Source organism: Passer domesticus, chromosome 1, assembly GCF_036417665.1.
Source record: "Passer domesticus isolate bPasDom1 chromosome 1, bPasDom1.hap1, whole genome shotgun sequence".
Taxonomy (NCBI): Eukaryota; Metazoa; Chordata; class Aves; order Passeriformes; family Passeridae; genus Passer; species Passer domesticus.
In genome coordinates, this window is record NC_087474.1 from 153081458 (window position 1) to 153105204 (window position 23747).

At 40.5% G+C, this 23747-nt stretch overlaps 2 long non-coding RNA genes across 10 annotated transcripts in view; one reads left to right on the forward strand and one right to left on the reverse strand.

Moving 5' to 3' along the window:
* Positions 1–10802: 10802 nt before the first annotated feature.
* On the reverse strand, positions 10803–17346 carry LOC135285227 (uncharacterized). 2 transcript variants are annotated; one of them, XR_010350195.1, is made up of 3 exons: positions 16954–17346; positions 15994–16265; positions 10803–13240 (listed from the first exon to the last, which is right to left on the reverse strand). It is a non-coding gene; the product is annotated as an uncharacterized LOC135285227 (long non-coding RNA). The 2 variants fall into 2 exon arrangements; XR_010350200.1 differs by having other exon boundaries at positions 10803–13246.
* Positions 17347–17657: 311 nt separating this feature from the next.
* The window catches only part of LOC135285211 (uncharacterized), a 30656-nt gene continuing 24566 nt past the window's right edge, over positions 17658–23747 (forward strand). For 3 of the 8 annotated variants that reach the window (XR_010350186.1, XR_010350193.1, XR_010350192.1), the window contains exons 1-4: positions 17658–18475; positions 19092–19262; positions 20688–20942; positions 23087–23149. This is a non-coding gene — a long non-coding RNA (uncharacterized LOC135285211). The remainder of the gene's footprint in view (positions 18476–19091; positions 19263–20687; positions 20943–23086; positions 23150–23747) is intronic. The other 5 variants (XR_010350189.1, XR_010350190.1, XR_010350191.1 and 2 more) reach the window with 3 other exon arrangements.

Sequence of the window (23747 nt, forward strand, 5' to 3'; positions counted from 1 at the left end):
TCATAAATATTCTTCCTCCTTAAGGATGATAGTTAAGTGTTTTGATATCCATATCCTCGTGTTTTCTTAATGAGACAAACTTTCTGTGGAACATTTAATGAAGTTTTATTTTCTGTTGTTCCTTTTTGTGAAGCCACATATTCCTGCATAATCAAATTGTTGCTTGACCACAAAATTCCAGCATCTCTCTAATGCCTTTCAGACTTTTGAGAGACCAATTCTATGATGATTTCTCTGTAGCAGACCTGCTTTAAGCTCCTGCTTGCAGCTGATATCATTGTAGTGTAAACTGAGCAATGACTGTAATCAAAACTTCAGTGTTTTCCCCAGAACACAGCAGGTTGCTATGTGGGTGGCAGCAGGGCAAGGAGAGTATGCAGGAATGGTTTTTTTGGGGACTTATTGTTGTCAGCAAAGATTTAGCCTGGGGGCTGTATTGACAAAAAAAGAAGCTGAACACAATAAATTGAAGAATGAACTGTATTTTCACAAGCTGCTCTCTGTTGGTCACAGAGAATTTCATGTTAAAATCCTGCTGTTATCACATCACTGAGCTCAACAGCTCCTTTCTGCAGAAGGTCTTCTTTCAATTACAAATATATTTCCCCTTACAGTAGTAAAGTTGAATTCAATGCCTCTTACTGCTTTTGATATCATTTTAACTCCCACAGACCTGGATTAATGTATTATTTTTATAACTCAAAATTGAGCCAATTATGATTCACAAGTCACAGAAGTAACAATATTTTGAACAGTCTAAGATTCACTGACAAAATAATACCCAGATACTTCATTTATTTAATGGCATGTGCAACTCTGCAAGGTTGTTTCTTTACCACTAGCCTGATAGAGTTCTTCCTGAGAGTTTGAACCTGAGTTTTAAAAAATATATGCAGTACTGTGACAGCCTGCTACCTTTTAAGTGTTCCACGGTGCTGAAAGAAATCTCCCAATTCCACATAATGCTGAGAATGTGTCCCGGATTTATGACTAATGACTGAGTGTTTACTTTACTCAGTACCAAGGATAAAGTTTTCACTCCCTGTTTCCAGTCAGTGAGAGCAATGCCCACTTTACCTGTCAAGCATGAAGTCCAAGGGGGTTCAGTGGCCAGCTTGCACCTCTTGAGCTCTGGTTTTGGTGGATGCATTTCCAGCCATGCCTTGGCACAGGCACAGATAGGCACTCTGAGTGCTTTGTGCTGCAGGAGGATGACTTTGCTGCACAGGCTGCATAGGCACCCTGATTATACCAGTAAATTAGCTAGAGCTGGGGAGTGTTCTTGGTCATGGAAATGTGACAGATTGTACAGTGAGGCTGTTTGTACAGTCCCTGCTGCAGTTTCAGCCTGTTATTAACAGTCTCCCAAAAGCTCCAGAGCACTGCCTGCACATTAAAGCAGTCTGGGGGCCATTCCCAGGACATGATGTGTATGGAGCCACTCTGCTGTGGAGGCTGAGAGGGTTTATTAAAAACATGCCTATTGGCTTCCGTGCCTAGGAGTATTCCTAGGCACATTCATCTCTAAGTGTGAACATTGCCACAGGGTCCCCTCAGCACTCACAGATTAACTACAGAGGCTAGGACTACAGCTCTGGGCTTTCTGTGCCTCATTCAAATTGGCCACCTCGCCCAGGGCTCAGAGGAATCAAACTTTCTCTGTTCACTGTTCCTTTGGGGATTGTCCTGCCCAACACCAAGATCCCTGTCAGTCTTTGCAAAGCCTCCTTACAGTTGTGGAAGTCCTCCCAAAATGATTGGTCACAGACACCAATGCCAACAGGACCAGTAAGTACCCTGAACTTTGACATTCAACGAGAGTCAACATGTCACATATCAATAAGGTGGGCTGGATTTACAACTTCCTCTGCCAGCACCTGAGCATCAGGGTGGGTAAAGTCTCAGTGCCACCAACCCAAACTGAAGCCAAAGCCAGAAGCCTTGGTGGTGGTCAATGGTCTCAATGTGAGTTGGCCACTGTAAGGTAAATATCTGATGACAACTGGAAAAGCAAATATCTGTGTTGTCACAGGGCCTGCAACGTTCAACAACTTGTAGTGCCTCACACAAGAGAAACAACTTTAAGGAAAGCAGAAGCAGAAACTTCTGATTTATATTGGCAATTCAATCTAATTTGTGAATCTGTGCTATTATCAATTACTTTTGCATGCCAGTAGATTTCTCAGTTCGACGTAGCATCCTTTCTCTCTCCTTTACTTATTTTCTCTCTAATTATTTCTAAAGAAAGAAATTGCAACACATACAAAAATGAAGTTAAAGCAGGCATGCAGATAGCCAGGCCAGGCCTGAGGTTAATCCTTCAAGGTAGGAGTGTGGGAAATTGTTCAGTGCTGCAAGCAATGGAAGAGGAAAAATAGGTGGCCTAAGCCAAAGTGTAGTTAAGCCAATAAAACAATAATGGAGAAGCTAGGAGGTAAATGGTATTAAATGAGTATTATGAACTTCAGTGAATGAAAAACACCAAAAGCTATTAAAGTGAGTGTACTGGCTTACCAGCAGTGTGGCTGGTGAAGGCCAAGATTGTCATAAGAATGTTAAATCAGAAAAGCCAGTCCCTACAGGAAAGAGGAACTGTGGAAATGTGGAAAATAAGGTGGAGAAAGTGATGAGGTCATGGTTACTTGGGAACTCCAGGTTGAGCAGTGTGGCATCTGATCCCTGCAGTAGAGAGGGGAAATAGAGCTCTGCTCTGGCCATTTCATGTGTGTCTGCCTTGTTTCCTCAGCCAGGGGCACCTGGGGTGCCTTCCTTAGCACAGACTGAGGGACACTGGGGAGAGAAGATGGAGTGTGGACCAAATATCCCAACATTCCATCTCTGAACAATGTGCTGGGTACAAGGACTGCCACAATGTTACTCAGAAATTCTGGTCAGAACTCGATGCAATGGGCCAAAATAAACTGTGGTGCCATTTAATTAACATTTCTGGGCAGAAAGTTGGCCTGGTTTAGCAGACTGGGTCTTTCAAAACCCAGTGGAAATAAGACAGGAAAAGAAAAGTAAATTGTCCACCTAAGCCAAAAAAAAAAAAAAGGCAAGGGAAATCTAAATGATACATTCTCCCTTCTGTTAAATAAGACTGTAGTTGCACAGTACACACACACTCGTTGATGCATTAAGAGCTGTTCAAGAATAGAAAGTACAAAGTGCACTGAAGTGAAATCTCCATTTGAGTTGTTTTTCTGCTGCAGGCAATGAGATTTGGAGCTGTGCCATATAATTCAGTGCACAAATACTAAACCTGAGGTATTAGCTCACATAAACAGAAGATGGAAAAGACTCAGGCTCTGTAGATCTGCCTCAGAACAGGTCATTGCCCATGTTACCAACAAGCCCACACCTCAAAGCAAACACAGCAGCATGGAGCACTCACATCCAAGACTCAGACACATGCTGAGGAAATCTGCTGTGGATTCACTAATGGATCTGCCCATCTCCCTGTGGATGTGCCTGGCACCCTTGGCATTCCAGCTGCCAGCAGACACTTGCCACTCTGCAGCAAAAGTCTGCCTGAAGGTGACCTCAACAGATTCCTAGTCTCCACCAGCTTTAGGGTCTGGATTTCCATGGGAGCCTGAAATCTAGACCACAGACAGGCACATACTGGTTTTTTGGTTTTAGGGTTTTTTTTCCCCTTCCAAGCAATAAACACTGAGTGACATCAAAAACAATCCTAGGTAACCAAGACATCCACAAGGGAATTCAAACTTCCCTAAAGCCTGTTGGTGATTCATGTCTTCTTGGGGCTGGGACAGCCCACAGAATCCCAAAGGACACAAGAAGCTCATATTTAGGCAACTCAGTTAAATGTCCTTATGATCACGTACAATCAGATGTTTCAGTTGGAACAAGAGATGATCAATGAGTTGCCAGCTGCATTACAGGTCTGTAAGACTTCAGACAAGCAGTTTTAGTTTCTCGTTTTTCATTTTTCAGTTTATAGGGAGTACTAAGAACTTCTTAAATTTAGCTGAAGAAGATGAGACAGAAGTTAAATCATTAATGTGAGTGAAATGAAAGTTTTATGACATTTCTGTGTATTACATCAACAAGGAGGTAACTGTTAGGTCTTGAAGCCTTAAACATATTGAGTTCTTTTGTGTCCGGTTTGGAGACTAGTAATAATTCTCACAATTGTCCTTCACTATTGTCCTGAGTTGTAGCAACGATAAGTTCTAGATCTACTCTGGAAAAAAGAAATTCAAAATAAAAAGATAAATTATTGGTGACAACCTCTCATTTATCTTCTGGACAAGTTTGGGGGTTTTATTGTCTTTTACTTGCAGTGTTACTTGCACTTTTTTCCATTATTGATCCATATTGACCCATTCTGTTAAGCGGTTTAGTGTTGTATAAACACTTCCAAGAAATCTCCATGTTTCTTGTTACTCCATCTGTGATTTAGAGGTCAAAAACCAGACATAAAAGTATTTGTAAAAAACATTTTACCAACTTTCAAAATGGCTGGTTTTTTGAGTTTGGACAGGCTGTGAGCATTAGAGATTTAATATTGACGTTTCTTAGAAAACGTGCATTATATACACCTGACCAGGTGACTAAGGCAAAAAAGATCACCAAGAGCTTCATCTGTTCTCTGTGGGTTAGGTACTGCTAGGACTTAAAAAGCAAAGAGTGTGTAAGGAACAGATCATATATCTACAGGGTCATTATTCGGGGAAAAATTGTTTGTTTTGAGAGTGGTGAGGCACTGGCACAGGTTCCCAGAGGGGCTGTGGGTGCCCCATCCCTGGCAGTGTTCAAGATCAGGCTGGATGGGGGTTGAGCAACCTGGTCTCTTGGGTATCCCTCCCCGTGGCAGGGGGCTTGGAGCAAGATGATTCTTCAGTTCCCTTCCACTCCAGACCTTTCTATGTTTTTATGATTATGAAGTTTTGTGTCTATTTCTAAGGTGCCCGGCACAAGAAAAATGCGTAGTCTTGCTATTGGCAACATCAGCCTGTCTCGCTGGCATAATTAATCTGTATGTATGGTAAAGATTGGAAATTCAGTTTCAAGGCCACACTGGATCTGATTCTAATGAACAGCTGTGATTTAGAAACAATCTGCCTTGTGTAACAACACAAATTCTTCTGGACCCATAAGCTGGAAAAAATTCTCCCCTCAAAACACCATTCCCAATGCCACAGGTTGGCATTACAGATCAGGCATTTTCTCCTATCATCTTAATGATCATGTGTAGAAACAACAAATTAAATATGAAGTGCATGTTTTGCATCACCACAACATCACCACAACAAAGGTAAAAAAAAAAAAAACTTGGATCTACCAGTATTAAGAATAAAATTGAAGTCAAGCATTGAGATGTGAAGATAAATAGCAATGATGTAGTGGACTAAAGCAGATAAAACAAAATATATTCATAAATGCTGAGAAGCTTGAGGTTACTTGTTAAACATTAATATATGGTAAAGACATGAAATTTGGTACCAAGCTAAGTGGAATGATTTCTGGGACGTCAGAATGAATGGTTGAAAACTATATCCAATTAAGGGGTCCTGACCTGTCTGCAAGAACAGAGTGTTTACTGAGGAGAGTGAAGAGTGCAATGGATGTGACATCCAAAACAAAATGAGAAAAATATAACAGCATCCTAATAAGAAATGTACCATAAATTTGATTGAGACTAGTTCATGGAGAATTTTAATAGGAATTTCAGAATGTGACAGCGGAGTGCAGCTCTGTCAGAAAGGAGTATCCTCTGTGTTTACATGAGTGTAGCACAGTTTGTGTGTGTGAGTTTGTGAGCACACACACCTCTGACTAAGGCTGTGCCTGGTGAAGTGCTAAATCCTCTGCCCCCTCACTCGAGGCGGCCTAAAGCCAGTGCCCCTCAGGACCCAGTGCAGTGTGAATCCTTGCTCCAAGCCACTGCATCTGCAGAGGTGCAGTTGGACAGAAATTTGTTACAGCTCAAGGCAAAGGCAGATATTGGGATTGTCATCAAGGTTGCTAATAAAAGATATTATCCCAGAAGACTAAGGCATATACAAGCAGTGGAGGAAACACTGGCTCAGGTCTAAGAGCAAATCAGGGTAGTAGTGGTATAGACAAAGCAGCAGGTCCTTCAGGAGAACAAATTACTTCAGACACAGAGACTGGTTGCTTAGTTTCTGCAGCTTCCTGGCCTAAAGGTGTTGCTGGCATCTCCACATCAATTTCCTCTGCACAAAGACATTGCCTCTAATGACTCTACTCAAGGTAAACAAGCTCAACCAATGCTGGTCACATTAGGATACTACAGGAACTCTCATTAAAATCTACAGCCTGTGCAATGAATGGATCAAACCAGCATCTGTCTGTATTTGTGGTGCTGCTTTGGTCAGCCAGGATGGCTTGAGCTCCATTTCCCCAGCTGCAGCTCAGGGAGTTGGACAGCATCACCCCAGGACATCTGTGCTGTGCCAGATGTGACTGGCACAACAACAGCTCCATGAGCTAACCTCAGGCTTAAGGACTTACAGCAGAAAACTTCAGGCTCTGTGGAGCCCCAGGCAGTGAGGGGCTACAGCATTTACCCATCTTGTTGGGTGTCTTTTCAGTTTGTAAGGAAATCCAAGCTGTTGTACTCTTCCACTAGAACCTGATGTAACTGGACAAGGACTTCTGTCTATGCATGCTCCCAAGAGTCATGACTTGCAGGACTTGGATCAAAACCTGAAATACGCTCCAAGCCAAAACTATTACAAAACAAAGCCCATCTAGGAACTAGAATCCTTCAAAAGAGATCTGAAACAAGTTGCTAATTCTCCTGGAAATTAATAAACTATTCTCTTCTCCTCTACTGAGGCAGACTAGGTTTCCTGAAGAAAATCATCCCCCGTCTGTCTTTGACTATTAGCTCATATAATGGATCTGAGAGCGGATGGAATTTGTGCCTAGAAGAAGTGCCGACCCTTTCCTGAGAAATGAATAAATCTTTCATTTACCAAGCAGACTCGATATAAATAGAATGGCAGTCAGCAAAAAGGAGGTGGTCTCCTGGGAAGATAAATAGCTGGTTGTGTTCCTGACAGCAGGAATACAATTCAGGGAAAAATACTTTCATTTATTTCACCTGTAACAAAGGGGAAACAAACTGAGGAAAACTGTTTTCTGAAATTATGTCTATCAGCCTTAGCCTAGCCCATGTAGAAAAAAGATTCTAAAATGGTCAATGGCCCAGGTGTTCTCTGGTACTGTAAAACTGGGCCAGACACAGGACCTGGTCCACTTCCTGTTATGCTGTGCACTATTTGTAATGATTTCCATGGGTTTGCTTTGAATTTTCACCAGATCTGATGGTCACCGTCGTGCAGCACAAGAGCTGACAGCAGCTCAGTACTGTATACTAAACAGCCCAGGTATTAAACAACTCTGCTCTGACTTTTTTCTGCTGTCTCTGCTTTGTCTAAGGTGTTACAGACCAACACAAACTGTTTGAGCACATGGATGTTTTCAGTCTCTGAGATGCAAAGACAATCATCAAGCAAAACTGAGTTTAAGCCAGCTGGGGTCATACTAACAGCAGTCTCAGTTGCAAAAGGGTTTAGACAAGCTCAAAGTCTTGCTTTGTAACATTCAGATTTTCCAAGCAGAAGTGAATAATATTGCATTTGAATCAACCTATTGATAATCACTCCCCTGTGCTTTGATTTATAAGAAAAACAAATGAGATTTTGCTGTTCTGAGGTATAGTTATAATTTCTCAGGTCTCAGATTACCAGTTAATTATACAGGCACAGTTACTTTTGGCTGATACAGACTTTGCTTTGTATTTTCTGTTTCTTTTTTCTGTGATCCTGTAACACAACTTGAAGGTAGATTAGCCCTGAGCTTCACTGTGTGGAATGAGAAGAAGAATAATTATCTATCTTTCTGTATGGATACACATATACGAGAGCTGTGTGGTTCAGCTGACACTCTGGAAGAAAGGGATTTTATCCAGAGGAATTTTGACACACTTAAGAGGTGGGATCATGTGAACTTCAGGAAGTTCAACATGGCCAAGTGCAAGGTCCTGCACCTGTGTTAGGGCAATCCCAAGCACAAATAAAGAGGATTGAGAGCAACACTGAGGGGAGGACTTGGAGATATTCGTGGATGAAAAACTCAAAATGATCCAGTTTTTTTGCAGCCTAGAAAGACAAGTGTGTCCTGGGCTGCAGCAAAAGCAACATGGGCAGCAGGTCGAGGGAGGTGATTCTCCCCCTCCATTTCTGTGAGACCCCTCATGGAGGGCTGTGTCCATCTCTGGGCCCTCAATATAAGAGGGATGTGGACCTGTTGGGGCACCTTTCCTATAATTACTGACTGATATCTGGGGATGTTCAGCCTGGAGAAGGCTCCAGGGAGAATTTACAGTACTTTTCCTGTACCTAAAAGGGCTCCAGGAGAGCTGGAGAGGGACTTTGGACTAGGGCATGCAGTGATAGAAAAGGGCAAATGGCTTTTAACCAAAAGACAGCAGCTTTAGAAGAGATGTTAGGAAGAAATTCTTTGCTGTGATGGTGGTGAAGCACTGGAAGAGGATGCCCAGAGAAGCTGTGATGTCCTGTCCCTTAGGAGTGTTCAGGTCCAGGCTGGGGCTCTGAGCAACCTGCTCTAGTGGAAGGTGTCCCTGCCCAGTGCCAACAAGATGATCTTAAGAGCTTTTTGACCCAAAGCCTTCTATGATTCTGTGATACATTGTTCAATATTCAGATTTGGTATTAGCAATTATGATCCCACATAGCTTTATTTAATCCTCTTTTTTAATCTAGACTTTAAACTAAAAATCTGCTGGTTTCAATAGGAGCATTTCAGTGCTCATGTAAAGAGTCGGGATAATTCTAGAAATGAGATAACTCCTTTGATATTATGCACAGTGAACTGGAACCTGATGTCATTCCAAACTGTTAATAAATTCAGCCCGTTTCTGAGAAGGCCCTTGAATTGCATTTGCTTTCCCAAGAGATGCAGACTAATAATTGAAATATTAAATAGCATAACATTTGTATTTAGCAAACTCAAATTCTGATAAAAGGACAAAATATACAGAGCATTCCCATATCTGTTGTAACTCCTCTGAGTTCTTGGGAGCTGCTCTGGTCATAACTTTTTTTTTTAATTTTCCTTTAATCAGAGAAAATTATACTCTGAGTTTCACTATTCCCAATGACATTCATCAATGAGCTGATTGTCAGAATATTCAGGGTTGACTCTTTGTGGGGGTAAAACTGATACATAGACATAAACATCTTGCTATAGTCCAAAGAGGAAATACACAGGTTGGAGCTATATGAAATTAACTACCCCAAAAAATGGAGCAAAGCATGGTGAGAAGTTAAAGATTGTATTTTTTTTTTTAATCTCTGTTTAATTTAGAATTTCTTACCATCTAATATTATATGACAGCCTAGAAGGGGAAGCTAAAACTGGCCTGATTCCACCCTTGTGGTGTATGTGAAACCCAGAGAAGTTCACAGTGTGTTGACTACAGAAGTGGTACCAAAGAAATTATCCCAAATATTCCTCATGCAAGGCGGAGAAGAGGAGCAGAACTGCTAGTTGCCCCTGTTCCCTGAGGCCTCCTCCAGTGTGGTAACGTAAACAGTTAAAATTGGTAACACTCCCCTGCAGTTTCCCTTTTATACATCCATTATTCTGTGACTGACAGCTATTTCTGTAAATATCTGAGGTTTCGTACATCCCTAAATAGCCTGATCTAAATGGACATAACCTCATATCCATCTTCTGTAAATGAGGAGCTAGAAAGTAGTGAGAGATTGTGTCTGGAATCATCAGTGTAGGCACATCTTGTTTTGGGAAATTTTTTAAGTTTTCCTATTGCAGTTCTGTCCATTCCAAAGGTCTCTTTTTTAGCACTCAGGAGTGCTGGAATTTGTACAGCAAGAGATGAATGGATGAATGCTGCTGACTAGAGATTTCCCCTCCTTTCCTCCCCTTGCATGGGGAACTTTTGTGACACTGAATCCTTACAGTTGATTCTTCTGATTTCTGCTATGGAGTTGTATCAAGGATAGCTTACAGACAGTGTCCTATGTGACATTTGCAGGTTTCTTGGTTAGAACTTGAAAGATTTTTTGAGGTTCAGTTACACGATATTGCTTTCATCTGGGAACATCTTTTTGTCCAACCTCCATTTTTTCAAGGGATCTTTTTTTCAGAATTCTTAACATTTGATTTATTCATATTCTCTCCATCTTCTGTTTCTGTTCCTGTTTAATAATATTTGCAAATCCTTGCAGGAGTTCAGCCTGGAAATGCTTACTTGTGTGAGCACTCCCTTAATGCTGAAGTAATTTCAGTGAACGTCACCAGGTCTATGGAAAAGGGTGGCACAGGTGGGCAAGGCATCACCCTTCCCCTTCTCACAGGTTAACAGGCATTGAGGATGTCCAGGGGTGGCAAACCCATTCTGTCCCTGTCTAAGAGAATAGCTCAGAGATCCAGATACTCAGTTGAGTTGCTAAGAAACCTAAAGAATTTTAAAGTATGCAAGGTTACAAGGCTAATCTAAAGTTAGACTAATACTGTGTAGCATCCCCATGGCAACCAGGAGCGAACGGCATGTGAGGTGAAAACAGAGAAAGAGATGGAATAATAATCAGCAATAAAACCTTGGCAGGGCTTAGTGTGATTATGTTATCAATGAGTTAAAAGCATGCTGCTGGCCTGCTGAAGTTCAGCCTGTCTGCTGGGGACACATCTTCTCCTTGCTGGTCCAGAGCAAATGGTGGATGGCATTTCTAAATTAAGGCTACACTGGCCAGCTCTGAAAGGGTTGCTGCTGACAGGTCAAATGAAAGACAAGTTGAGCTGAACACATGTAATATAACAAAACACTCTATTATTTAATATAAGGAAGAAAATTTCCATATCAGATCAAATAATTGAGCCACTCCTCTCTTTACATTTCCTGCAGCTGTGATCTGTTTACTGTATTATCTCCTCTAAAGCACAGTCTCCATAATTTTGCCAGTACATATACTCTCTTAAGTATGCAAACTATATCTGAAGCAGAACCTGGGTACAGAAGTCAGTTTGAAAAATCAGCTTTTTCCAGTATTGTCTTACAGCCCTGGGTTTTTTCTGTTCATGTTCATGCTCCCATGTAACCAAGGGACAAGGCTCCTGCCTTGAGGAGAGGTCTAAATACCCTGCAGACCAGTGGGTCAGGCCACCACCATGGTTCAGCATTTTCTAGCCTCAGCCTTGTGATTCAGCCACTAGTGCACATGAGCCACTGCAATGTTTCCTGAAGTGCTGAATGTCATGAGCAAAGCTCTCCTGAGTGGTAAATTAAAAAACTGGCAATACCCCACTCCTGAGGTTCACTCACTCAGAAAAGGTCTGATTTTGGAGTCTTTGAACTCAAGTTTGTTTGAATGTTTTCATTGCACTGAATGGTAAACTAAAGCACTTTTGAACAGACTTCTCAATGCTAGATAACAACTGCCCTGATCCCTCACCTGAAATCTTCCTGATGCTCTTCATGAGTCCTTGAGAAAACAACATTGGTGAATCATTAGAGGATATCACTGTACACTGCAGAAATACTGAGGTGAATATTTCTCACTCAGCCATCATCAGTCACATGCTTCTGCACTTTGGATTTATGCAAACACTAAACTGGGACAGGTTGATCCTCTCAGTTTGACCACCAATGGATGGATGGATGTGCATGAAGTTCATGAATGTTCTTTGGATGAAACCAGGTAATGCTCTTTTGTGCTTCACAGCACATTGAGTTTCTTTGGGAGTGGAGATCTGAGCTCCAGGTTGCCTTCTGGTTGCTTCTCACATCCCACTGGCACAGGCTACATGGGAGTGCTTTCTCTTCATCCTACCTGAGCTGTAATACTTAGCAAGTTAAATCCTCGTTTCTGCTGAGATTACAAAGGCAAGCAAAACAGGCACTGTGTAATCACCACATGCTCTGGAATGAATAAAGTGCAGCTTGTGAGAGTTATGGGTACTCCTGAGCATCTGAGGCATTAAGGCTCCTATTTTCTGCTTGGTATACAAGGATCCTACACAAGTAAGCACAGCAAAAGACCTTCCCCAATTTTCTGCTGCCGTATAACATTAGGATATCTTAGAAATTGAGATCTCTGATTAAATTCTTCCAATGCAGGCATCCACACCAAATCACTTTAAACTCTCATTCAAAGTCTTTACAAGGTGGATCATTCATCTTAAAGCAGGTGCATATATTTGGTCAAAGAAATCACATTCATGATTTCAGAGACTCATTGTGTCTCCACCAAGTGTAATAAGAGGGTCCCAAACACTCCTGTCACAGAGCTGTAGTATAATTCTTTTCACTGTACTAATTTCAAAGATACTGAGATATCTTTCTAGCTAGAGATGGGGATATAAAGAATGCTCTATTTTCTGTTCTTAAATACAAAAAATGTTGCCAACAGCTCCAAATGAGGGTAACCTTGAACATTTTTGGCAACCTGAAGCCTAAGCAGGTTTGATAAGGTTTTCCTGCCTTGGTTTCATAACATTGGAAGTTTAAAAGAAGAAACAACTGATCTGCTAATATGAACATGAATTACTTGTTTAAGGTTACATATAGTAAGGCTGAGGCATAGCAGAGATCGGAATTCAGTCTCTGGGAGCCTCTATAGATGCCAAAGAATTATAGAACCAAATGGTTTGAGTTGGAAGGGACCTTAAAGACCATCTAGTTCCAGCCTCCTGCCATGGTCCCCCCTCTGAACCAGGTTGCTCAGGGTTCCATCCAGGCTGGTCTTGAGCACTTCCAGGGATGGGGAAACCACAGCTTCTCTGTGTAACCTTTGCCAGTGTCTCACCACCCTCTGAGTAAAAAAAAAAAAAAAAAAAAAAATCTTCCTAATATCTAATTTAAATTTCCATTCTTTTAGTCTGAAACCATTACTCTGTCTTGCCACTAACTGCCCATGTGAAAAAAAAAACAGTCTTTCTCTTCTTTATAAGCCCCCTTTAAGTACTGAAAGTCTGCAATAAGAATTCTCTGGAGTCTCCTCTTCTCCAAGCTGAACAACCCCATCTGTCTCAGCCTCTCTTCATTGGAGAGGTGTTCCAGCCTTCTGAGCATCCTCTTGGCCCTTCTCTGATGTCCAACAGCTGCCCTCTCCTCTTCCTAACTGTGTTTTTTCCTCTTCAATCCAGTATCAGGGAAAGCTGTTCTTCCTGACAGATGAACTTTTCACTGGCTCTGACTGACCTGAAGCTTCATCAAGAGGAGGGAAAAAAAACAAATTGTGGAAATACTGAGTCCAACCCAAATCTCAAAGATGTCAGTAAAAGACTTCCAGTGAATTTCAGTGAGCTATAGAGCAAGTTCACAATGTTTAAGCAATAAAACACTGTGACATTCACATTAGATAGTCAATGGTCCATGATGGCCCAGGTGGAAATCCTCTCAACATCATAAAATTAATCTATTCCATGATGACAGTCAAATATTTGTTATAACTAGAGAATCACGGACTCATTAATGCTTCAGTCTTACATGCTTTCTCTGAAATTGTTTATATTTTCTATGTTTTAATCTACATTTCCTATACCTCCAATTTAATACATTTAATATACTACTAACACTGAGTAATAGAAGTGCTTACAGAAAAAAAAATCAGCCATGAACTCTTCAATGAAAGGACAAAAACATTCATTAATTTCTTAGTGGAAATAAAAAGCATTTAAAAATATTTGAATCAGGTTATTCAAAAAGACCTAATTTTAATGTAATTGAGAAATTATGCTAGGTTAAGTAAATAACAATTGACTTTGAAAAGTGGCTAATTTAGCTTGCTGATTATAAATTTAAATGAAGAGAAGTTTCCATTACAATATTACTGGATAATTTCATTAATGTTTCCAGACTTGGGAAAGAAATGAAAAACCAAAAAAAACCAAAAACATCATGGAACTTGATTTGAAGTGTGAGGAAATAATCCAGTGACTCTTGCAAGTTTTCAGACAATTCTTGCTGCTCCAGGTTGGGATCCTCTAGGACGCATACTAAAGGCTAATAAATGAGTGATTTACTATCCTTTAGGAATATTCCTTTAAATTTTAGTGGAAGACTAGGATGGTATTTTAAAAATTTAGTTTTAAAATATTTCCAACCTGGAAGCTTCATTGCCTGAAGATTTTATATGTGATGCACAGAGCTGGTTATTAGGTGAAGAAACAACTTATTTCAAGCTTTTTAGGACTGTTATCAAAATATTTCCAGCCCTTAATTGGATCCCAACATTTTAACCTCACAATGATTTTCTAAATAAAAAAAAAATCTGTTCAACTTTTAATATTTTTTTCCTTTTTAAAATGTTTCCTGTCAATATATCAATTTGCCCAACATAACCACAAGCTGTTACCGGGAGAGATGTCATTCCCCTGTGTGGCAATATCCTCTTCTCTTGCCTTTGCAAGAGACTTTTTACAGATTCATTATCTGCCCATCATTCTATTTCCAGTGCACTTTACAGTATCTGGATTTGAGGGTTATTTTTCTTCCCATTTTTAAAACATTTTCTTCTAAATTTGGAAGCTGCTGCTGCCACAAGCCATTCTTTCATTCAGCTGCATACCCCAGGTCTGAAATCCATCCTAGCATCTGTTCCCTGAAACCTGAGCAGATGGAGGAGTCCAGGAGGGACTACTTGTGCCAGCATAAGGTAGCTTTGTCTTTCTGTGGTAAATGTTCTCCAAGAGTAAAACTGAACCCCAGACAAACTTGTGAGGAACCCTACAGTAGTTAAGGGAAGGGATCTATAAGTATATGCATTAATGGGTATGTCTCTGAGGGGAAAATAAGTTGATATTAGGTAAACTATAAAGCAACTATATTTTCAAATGTATTTATGGCCATATTGAGTAACTTTCCTTTGACTATCTTGTGATTGTCCATATGATCACCCTCTAGGGGTTTGTGGCCCTTAGACAGCTCCTGAGCAAGAGAGGAGTAGAAAACCTAAACACATTTTCAGGAAAATCCAATTAAAATATGCAGTCACCCTATAAATATAATAATAAAAGGACAGTTCAGTGCAAATGTATGCAAGGACACTGGATACCCTGTAAGATGGAGAGAAAATAAATTCAATATTTCATCTGTTTCTTCAATCCTTCTTGCAAAGCAAACTAGTGACCCTGGAAACCCCAGAGAAGGATGTACCATCTCTGCGCCAGATATTGGGTGCTGAATTGTGTCTTCTATTGCATGGTGTCTTCTGAAAGTCCCTTTGGGATGACCTAACCCCATACCACTTCAAATGTGGTTCTGTGTTTTTTTTAATTCATTGAGTAGGAATCTGTGGTGCCTGAGACCCAATCAGAGCTCCAGTCAGTGAGAGGAGCCTGGCTGCTGAGATGAGCAGAATAAGGAACATCAGTTTTGATGAAAGCACTGCTTTAGGAAGACCAGCATGAGCTACATATTATTAGATTTATGCTATTCAAGTTTCTCTGTTTCTTTTGGAAGGAGTGCAGCATTAGCCTTCACATGGAGGCTAATTCTGAATCCTGGGAGTGAAAGGCTTAGTATGAAGGATTTGTCTAATTGATGAGGGCATAGTCACTTTAAAGTCTCTCAAGAGTACATTTCTTTTAATGGTTATCTTTTCAATTGTGCACACAGAAAAACAACATTGATTTTATATCATGCACAATACAGCATAAGAAAATATCAACATCTCCTGTAAACCACAGTACCTCTGCTTCCTGACTGAGCCATTGACAGCACCATTCAATTCAGGATTTAATTCTCCCCATTATGTACTCCTTGTATTTCTTGACTCCTTATCATCTTGCCTTTACAGTTTTCACTGATTTATTCTGTTCTTGTTTTGTTCTTGTAATGAAATGAGCATAATGCCAACCTTGTATTGACTGATAAACCTTCCATCTCTCCTGACTCTCCCTGTGGGTGAGGACATTGCCCAAGAGGAGCTGCTGGAGGAGGAGAGCCCTCACCTTGCAGTGAGTGACTGCACGTGCAGGGTTACCCTTCTAAAGCTTAGGAATCCTGAAGTCATGTGTGTAGTAGCAATTCCACTTGACATCCTGAATCTGTAATCCATCAATGCTGACAGAGCTTTAAATGATTTTGTAAAATGAATTTTGTTTGAGTACATACTTTGGCTTGCTTAATTTATAAGTCTCTGTCACAGAAGCCACCAGCAATTTTTGAAAATAATATGAATTGACTTATTTTGATCAGAAGGAGCCCAAAGAGTTAGGATGTTCTGGAAAATAGAAAAGGGAAATGTTGTTTATATTATTAAAGAACTAAAAAATATCCCGGTCCCATTAACAGGATTTTGCTATTAAAATAATAACTCATTCAGAGACACTTTGCATTCCTAGCTGACCAATTAGACCAGGCTTCTGGAAACTGTGCTTTAATTCAGCTGTTGTGTTGACTTGCTTTGGGAGTTCAAAAAAATCATCAGCTTTTATGTGTAGACAAAAGAAAATTAAAAAGTTTGGTAGAAGCACTAAGATTTTTCCATACTTCTACTTTGGTGAGTACCAAAGAGAAATGTAATATTCTCATTTTCTGACTGGTCTCATTGGGATAATCACATGCCATTTTCTTCCTGGATTTGTTCAGCTCTCTGTATTTTTTCAGGTTAATTTCATCCTTGTCAAAAAGTGACATATATGAGTAGCTTTAAGAAAACAAGGTATTTCCCTTATATTCTGAAAAATGAAAGATTTTCTGCCCACTGAATTTCATAACTTTTAGCACTGTAAAGGGATGTTATTTTAATTTTTTTTTCTAAACAACACTTACATTATAAACTTCATCCAAGATATGTTTAAAGAAACTGTATTCTTACAGTTTTGATTTAATAGGAAAATACCATTCCTGTGTCATCTTCCATTTACAAACTTTCTAGTTCTGTTACCTTTGGAAAGGGGAGAATATACCTTTTATGGTCATCCACATAAGGAAAGACAAAAACAATTGTTCATATAGACCCACATGGAGGAAAAATCTTCAGTAAGAACAATTATTGCTTGACTTCAACAACATTTAAAACAATGTGAGATGAATTCCACCATGGCTGCTTTCATTCAGCCCATTGCAGTAGAGCTTGATCAGCCATCTCAGATATACCAAAAAAATTGTGCCATAGTAACCTGGTCACCTGCCACAACAAAACTTTGTCTTCTGTTGACATGGGGAGAGCAGTGGCTATTTCACCATGGACAGCAAAGCATTCCACATTCTTCTTCTAGACAAACTGGCAGGACACAGACATGAGATGGTCTGTTTGGTGGGCAGGAAAATTCTAATAGGGATGGGGAGCAGTGTTTTTACTCAGGCTGGCGGCCTGTCACTAGTGGGGTCCCCCAGGGATTGATACTGTGCTCCACACTTTGCAACACCTTCCCAAATGATCTGGATGGCAGGACTGGGAGTGCTGACATCAAGTGTTCTGATGACACCGAGCTGGGTGTTGAGGAGGACACGTCAGAAAGATCTCAGAGAGACCTGGATGGGCTGGAAGAGTGGGTTGGTGAAAACTGTGTGAAGTTTAACAAAGACAAGTGCAGATTCCTGGGGTGACATGACCAAAGAGCCCTTTACAGGCTGGGCTCTGTGTGGGTGGGGAGCAGCCATGCTGAAAGGGGCCCTGGGGCCTGGTGGATGAGTGGCTGAACATGTGTCAGCAGTGAAGCTGCTGCAGTAATGAAGGTAAATGAAGGTAAAGGAAGATAAATGAAGGTAAATGAAGATAAGTGGGATCCTGGGCTGCATCCACAGGGATAAAAATTTACTTGTTAGGTCTGGAGTACAGTGTCCAGCTCTTGTCCCCACAATTCACAAAGACGCGGACAGACTGGAGAACATCCAAAGGCAGGCCATGAGGGTGATCAGAGGGCTGGAGAGCCTCCTCTGTGAGGAAAGAACTGATGGAGTTTAGTCTTTTAACTTTGAGAAGAGCTGGCTCAGGGATGACATCATCACAGTATTCCAGTACTTAAAAGGGCACCTAGAAAAAGGGTGAAGGCTCTGGGCTCACAGAGAGTCACAGTGAGAGAACAAGGGGCAGCAAGGACAAGTTGCACAAAGAGAGGTTTAATCTCAACATAGGAAGTGAACATTTTACAGTGAGGACAGTGAATCCCTGGAGAACCTCTCCAGGAATGTGGCTGAGTTCCTTTCATTGGGGGTTTTCAAGATGAGGTTGTATGGTGTGCTAGATGATCTCAGCTCCCTTTGATTGGATCAGGTGATCTTTCAAGGTCTCTTCCTACCTGGGCTATTTTATTATTGTTTCATATGGCTTTGCCTCAATCCCTCACAGGGGTGATTTACAATGGAATTCTGACCTACTGTTGTTGAATATAAGTGTACCTAGCATGCACATCTCAGCAAATGATAAACAGTAAGATACCGCACCTGGACCTTAAAAGAAAATCTTGTAGCCATAGGACAGACAAGGTATCCTTAATGAATTTTGCCAGACCATTTTTCTAAAAGAAGCCAATGGCTGCTTTCTTGAGTCATTTCACTCAGTACAAATAAGGACTGAAATGCAAATTCTGAAGATGAATAAAAACATTTTGGAGTATAAGAAGAAGGATCAAATCTCCCTAACCATTCCACATCTGAACAGGGTCTATAGTGCTCATACTAACAGAAAAACAAGCAGAGATAACTGAGAAACAGATGAAGCAATTGAAAAGGCATACTTATACTCATTTTCCCACACAATTTTAATGTAAGCAAGAATCTTATCTATGTACAGAGCTGAGTGATTCCCTGCAAATATAAACATGGGCAGCAACCTGCATTTTGTGCTACAGATGGCTTCTGCAGTTTTTACTGTTTGAAGTATTATACCAGTACTGTGTCACTGAGTCCCCAGGGTCCCAAACCTGTTCTTTTTTTTTAAATTTTAATATATAACAGAAAACATTTTCCCCTCCATTTAACTCATGGAATAAAGTCTTAAACCAGGAGCTCTGTGAAGCTGAATTAATTTGTGTCTGTGGAGCACTGTGAAGCACTGTGGGGAGACATCTCTTAAAATTGCAAAATACTTTTGCTGTTACAGTTAAACTCTCAGTGGAGTGATATGAAAAGAATGTTAAGTGTGAAGAAATGTGCAGTTTGTGAATGGTGCAGACATTAACTGACTGCAGTGAGCAAGTGCTGGTGTCCTCATCCACTCAGCTACAGAAACAGTCATTTAGCACTAATTGCAGTTTTTCTCCTTGGCAAACAGGTATGCTGTTTACCTTCTTAAAATTCAGGAAGGAGGGTGGAATGGAACGAGAGTTTATTTCTTTGGTGCTGACATTTTGCTCTGCTGGATCTCACAGTGTAATGACATACTGTGAAATGATTAAGTGGAAAGTAGCATGTTTGCTTCTCTGTGTCCATTTTTGTGCTTTGAATAAATGCAGTTTCATGGTTTTGCCTATTTCTGTGGATCACTTTTCCTCAAGGTTTAAAGCAAATTGCTGCAAGGTTTTCTTGGCCTAATGGGCTTTGGTCAGACTTTTTAGCACAAGGTCAGGTGCAGCACTGGCTGTGGTGCTCAGTGTCTGCCTCCAGAGCTAGGGTGGGATTTATAGCCAGGTAATTCTTGGTCAATCTTAAAAAAAAAAAAACAAAAAAAAAACAAAAAAAAAAAACAAAACAAAAAAAAAAAAAAACAAATAACCAATCAAAACTCACAAGAAAATATGGAAAATGAGAAAAATCTGGTACTGAGATTGGTTAACAGTGAGCAACACGAAGACACCAATATCTCACATACAAACAAGAACATTTTAGCCACTGGAGATGTAAAATGTTTCAGGATACTCATCCCAGAGTACTTCTGCTCCTAGAGATTGGTATCAATCCTCTGATTACCCTGATGTCCTTGATAACCCCTGTGAGGTGTGACTACAGGGCACTGGGGAATCCCAGGGTTACATGGCTGCACTCAGGGCTGTTCTGGCTTGACCAGCAAGGAGGTGATAAAAGTGCAGGAGCCCCTCTGTCCACAGCCCTTTGTGTTCACAAGGCTCCTACCAATCCCCTTTGGTGCCAGTGACCAGAATTGTGTGGTCCCCATGGACTGGGGACATGACAGCCTGTGACATTCCTTCTCAGGGTTCATAAAAAATAACTGGTTAAAACAAATTTATTGCAATTTGAATCAACTTCCTTATGTAGAGCTCTGCACTGAAACAGTGCTGTGGTTTTATGAGTGAGAAACAAGTGATCTGTAATGATCTGCAAACACTCCCACCTTTACTAAGAGCAGAATTGAGCCTAAGTTTTTCCCTTTAATGAAATCTATGTTATTTATCTTACCCTCTGTGGCTGGGCATTTTCCTAAAACACAATAGGGTGAGGTCAGCTTTCACAGATTCTGTAAGTGGGCTGGGAGCTGCCACTGAACTAATGACTAATTTTCTCTAGCTGCAGAACATAGACAGGAACAGCAGGTGTTTATTTTTTTCCTCCTTCTGATGTATCATTTAGGAAGAAAAATGTGTAGAAATAATGAGAAAATAATGAAAAGATAAATTCTTTAGACATGACAAGTCTATCTTGTGATAAGCTGGTGAAGAGTAATGAAAGCATCAAAACTTTCAGAACAACCAAAGTTTACAAAGCAGTTAAAAAGAGACAAGGACTTTTTTTTTTTTCACAGTCTTTAACAGAGTCTTTAACAATAAATATCATCATCATGCAATACCATCCCAAAATGAGTCTACAATTTGCCATACAACTGAGAAAGAATGGCAGAAATCCTAGATGAGAGAGGGGATAAAAGCTAAGCACGAAGATTGCACAGGAGATGTGGAAGAGATGCTGTGGGGTACCCAAGCTCTATCCTGTTCACATCAGAGCAGAAATGTTAGACAACCAAGCAGGGCACTAAGCAGTTCTGTTTGGAAATGTTCTAGTAAGGTGCTATTTTTCATTATTGTAAAATTACCATTTGGTGCAACTTTTCATATGATTACAAAGAGTTTTCATGAATTTTAAGCAGAAGGCATTCTTTAGGAACAAGATAGAAATTCTAGTTGGAGCCTCACAATGGAGGTGTGGGGATATGGGGAAATCAGACCAAATAGCTAATTGAATTAATATTCCACTACTATTTAGGATAAGACAGCTGTAACAGGAGAGCCTAGGACAGCCTGGTAAGGTATTTGGTGTGAGTGTATATTTTCATATCACAGATTCTTGCATTTAGCCACCAGCTAGAGACCCACTTGAAGGGCTCTCGTTGGTTGCTATAGCTGATCAGTTAGTTGGATTTTTATTCTTTAAATGAGAACAAAAAAATATTGAAATCCTGAAATAGCATAGAACTTTTGTGTTTTCAACTCTAAAACTGTTTTTCTCCAGGCACAGATAGCTGTATCCTACATTTCTTCCCAGGTTTAGTTTTAACAATATAAATAAATTCCACCAGAAAATACTTTCATTAGGCACAAAAACTGTGCATGGATTTACAAGTTCCGCTTCCTGCATCTTACAATTAAGCCCTGTAGAACACAGTAAAAACGCCATGGAATCATGGGATGGTTTGGGTTGGAAGGGACCTTAAAGATCATCTAATCCACCTTCCACTAGACAAGATTGCTCAAAGCCCCATCCAGCCTGGCCTTGGACACCTCCAGGGATAGGACATCCAGAGTTTCTCTGGGCAGCCTGTGGCAGTGCCTCACCACCTTCACAGTAAAGACTTTCTTCCCAATATCCAATTTAACCCTAGCCTCCTGCACTTGGAAGCCATTGCCCCCTGTCCTACCAGCTCCCTTCAGGCTGCCCATTTTGCAGATCTGCTCGCTGGCTGCAGCTTCTGACCCCTCAGCCCTCAGCAAACACAGGCTCTGCATCTTCCCTGCTCCTGCAGAAACCTCAGAAGAGCTGAAAGCTTGGATAAATTGCCTTTCCCCTTAAGTGTGCTCCTGGGTGCTGGTGGTTTACATTGTTTCTAATCTCTAGATGGTAATTTTTTTCCTAGATGGAAAAACTTCAGTGCTTAAATCGACAGATGTGTTGTTTGTTGCTCTTGTGGTTGCTGTTACCTTTTGTTTATGAGTTGGGATGCCAAACTTCCAACATAATTTCTCATGGATTTTCTGCATCATTAACTGTTTAAATTTCCTGTGCTTGGACGGCTGTTACTTCTCTCTAGCAATTCCCTGCAACGTGGCTCTGTTAAAAAGCAGAAACTGTTATAAAATCACAACAGAAAAAAGAGCAGATGGCATCAATAACTGCTAATATACCCCCATGTTTATGCTGCAGCACGTGTCTGATGGATGGGATAAGTGCTAGTCACTGATATTCTGTTTTGTGTAGTTTGCTGCATTTTTGGTTTGGGGTTTTTTTGGGGTTTTTTTGTTTGTTTTGGTTTTTTTTTTGTTTTGTTTTGGGTTTTTTGTTTGTTTTGTTTGTTTGTTTTTTTGGGGGTTTTTTTTGGTTTTTTTTTTTGATTAATCATATGCTCCCAAGGAAACCTTGAAAGCATTTTATATGGTTCCCCAAAATACACCTGCATTGCACCCTAAAAATGGACAGCATTTTAAAACATAACCCCTTTTTCTTTGTAAAAAAAGGAAATATATTGTATGAAAAGAAACTGAACTACTTTCTCTCCTGAGTTTCTATTCCTGTTTTTCCCCCAACTGCTTTCTAATGAAGAGCCATCCAGTCATGTGTTTACTGGTCTAAGCTGCACAGTCTCTAAAGGTGTGGTTTGGTATACATTTTTTTAATCCAAACACCAGAATAATTATCAATATGACCAGACAACAGTTGGAGTCACTTTCATTGTCCAATCCCCTAAAACTGCTGACACACCTTAGATGTTTGTGAAAGCAGTGCAGCACACAGACTGTCACACAATGGTTCTCTGTGCAGTCAATGAAAAGAAGCAGTCACATCCTGAAATCTGGAATCCATAGTAAATTACTAAATATGCCATCCTAGGTATGCTTTTCCATCATTCATGCAGTCAGCTTTCATCTGGCAGCCTTAGGTAGCAGGTTTCTGGATTTGCCCCATGGTCTCACTCACTGTTTTCTCTCGCAGGTACTCAAAGCAGAGAGGTGACACTCATGGCAGAGGAATTGTTTCTGGGGTTTGTGACTACAGGTAATTCTTAGAGGGAAGGGACAGTTGATCATGGCAGGGAGAAAGGCAATTTTGTGCAGGCTTTACTGATAATTTGATTCTAACAAAAGGGTTAGAGCAGTCTCGTTTTCACTGGCTTAATGGGGGATTCAAAAAGTACCCTGAGTCATAGAATGCCCTGAATTGGAAGGGACCCACAAATGTCATCAAGGCCAGTTCCTGGCCCTGCACAGGACAGACCCGAGACTCACATCACATACCAGAGAGCATTGTCCAAATACTCCTTGCACTCTGTCAGGCTTGGTGCTGTGACCACTTCCCCTCTTCCAGAGTGTGCTCTTTGCATTTCACGGTGGCTTTTAGGGCTTTTTTTTTTAGCTTCCCAAAACTTACCTATCTAAATTAATGTAAGTATTGACGTCTGAGCAAGTTTCTTGTGTTCCTATTACAGTTAATAGAAAACAAGTCCACAGAGTCAGTGAAGCATAGGGTGAGTCATTTAGCCAAACATAGGTATCGATTTTAAGATGACATAAATCACACCCTACTCGTCATTGATCATCTGGAAACCCAAAGGCAACTTTTAAAGATGCTTCTGCAACCTTACATTGTCTCATAT